Raw genomic sequence first — 2,580 nt, forward strand, 5'->3', positions numbered from 1 at the left:
TTTTCTTGTTGTTTTGTTTCTAAATATGCTAAACTAACTAAAAACACTAACATAACTTAGAATCAAATCAATCCAACTTCATTCTCTCTCCATACCCATTTGGTCAGCCATGAATTCACCATGAAAACTTGAGTTCTAAGCATGAAAAATGAAAAAGAAAGCATGGGTAGTGTAAATCACAAGATAAAATCACAAAATTTTACCTTTATTAGCTTAATCCCTTGAAATCCACACTTTTTCTTCAATTTTCCCACCTAGGTTTTGTTCTTTCTTTGTTGAACTTCACTTCATGCTTTGGCCGGCCATAATAAGAAAATAGGCTGATTTTTGTTGATTTTAAAGCTAAAAAAAATAAATGGATATTAACTTGACAAGTGTCACCATCCCATTGGTCTATTTTTTTAAACTTAACAATTAAGCAATCTCTCTCCACCACTTAAATTTCCTTCAATTATTCATGATAATATTGGATAAAATTCAGGTGCTGGACAAGTGTCGGGTGTGTAAAATTACAATTTTGCCCTTGCGGTAGTAAAATTACCATTTTACCCCTATGCTTCGAAAAATACCGAGATTACAATTTTTTTCACTTCTCAACCTCAAATCATACTCCAATACTCAAATCATACTCCAATATGTCAAATGGAGCAAAAAAAATCTTTTTTAAAAATTTTCATTTTGTCCCTAAGTGGCAAATGACCATTTTGCCCCTGGATAGTGAAAATTTCGATTTGACTCTAAATTGATCCTCAAACTCCGAATTACCATTTTGAGTCATCCATGGGCTGTGAAGCTCTTAATCTCACCTTAAAATTCCTATTTGATCTAGTTCGAGGCTTAAATCAACTTTATTGTACCTTTAGGTACAATACCTACTTTTGTAAATTTTTCGGGACTCTCCTAGCATGCAATCAAGCTATCATCACATGTATGTCATGACAAGTATTTTATAAGGTCGGGCTTTACATAAACATAATTTTTAAGTGTTATAGAAGTCTTTGCTTCAATAAAAAAAAACTTTGGTTTTCTTTTGTTCCATACAATTTACATATGTCTGAGTTATGGAGCTTTGCATCATTTTTTTTGAGAAAGGAAGCTATTGCTTTGTTTGACTGAGGTGCCGGTGCTCATTAAAATCCATCCCCAATAGACTTTTTAGCTTCTTTACTTGAGAATGCTCCAATGAATCATACAAAGAGGTATGTTGTGAGAAAATATAGAGGTGAATAATATTTTGAAAAAGAAGAAACATTTCATCTACAATGAAAGCAGGGGTTCATGTTTTAGCTATGTGAAGATAAACTAATTAAGATATTACTTTCTGAAATTTTGCTTATAAAGAATTGTTTCATCAATACTAATTAAGGGGTCTTCTGCCTTTTTAAATTTCATCATAAGTTTCATTATACTAAATTTGGTTCAAATGGATGTTGGTTTAATTATTATTTATTTGATTTGTTAATTACATTCTTAGATTGAATACAATAATTATATAAGTCAAATACTATATTGATTAGTATTTGATTTTAATTGTACTTTTTACTTATTTAATTCTTTTAAAAAAACTTTGATTTAATTAATAATCTTCATGAGCACTAGGAAAGACTAAAGAAATCTTAGTCAAAAACTACTATTTTTGTTTTGTTGCTGGCTTTTGAAGCTGTGAATGACAAATAATGGGAGGTGTTTCAACTTTTGTGTTCGTCATTGATGGGTTATGGATGGATTTTAAAATCTATTCCTTTTTAAATTAAGTACACTATTTAGATTGTTCATAATATTGTATTTTGTTGTTTATTATTATTGTTTTCTTATTGTATTTTGTTTTAACTTGAGCATGTAGAGGTGTTAGAGGAGAATTTTGATTAAGAAGATGTGCAATGGTCACAAACAGGCTTTTGGATTACTGAAAAAGAGTACACACTTGCCTGGGTGCATTTTTTATCTTCAAAATAGTTGTTATTTTCATGTTTGGTATCACGTGTACAACCATTTGTCATGTTTTTATTTATTTGCAAACCATCAGCAAATTATATTAATTCTCTTTATTGATTTATTGTCTTTAACTGTTATTATTAATTTTTTACATATTTAACTTATATTATTTTCTTGGTTATTGATGGTATTGCTTTGTGTTCACTAAGGAAATGATGGCGTTTGGATACTTTTGACAATGTTGACTCAACTTTTGGTTTTCGCTTTTAAATTAACAATGTATCTTAGTTTTTGCTTCAATAGGTATTGACTAGAAAAATAAGACATTCTTATGATACATTATGTTTATTAGATTGATTCCTTTTGTTGGTTGTTGTGCTTGCTTATAGTATGTTATTGTTAATATTTATTTTGGATTGTTTCAATAAAGATGCTAATTAAAAATAAATCATCATCTTATGATTCAAACTATATAACCATTGAGTTGGGTTATTGTTAATTTTGTCATTGAGTTTTGAATAATTGTTATATTCATTAGCTTCCTTTTTAGTTATTGTTTGAGTTCTGCAGTTTTACTGATGGTGATATATATATATAATAATATATATATATAATATATATTATATATATATATATATATATATA

This window comes from Theobroma cacao, chromosome 5 (assembly GCF_000208745.1).
Source record: "Theobroma cacao cultivar B97-61/B2 chromosome 5, Criollo_cocoa_genome_V2, whole genome shotgun sequence".
Lineage (NCBI taxonomy): Eukaryota > Viridiplantae > Streptophyta > Magnoliopsida > Malvales > Malvaceae > Theobroma > Theobroma cacao.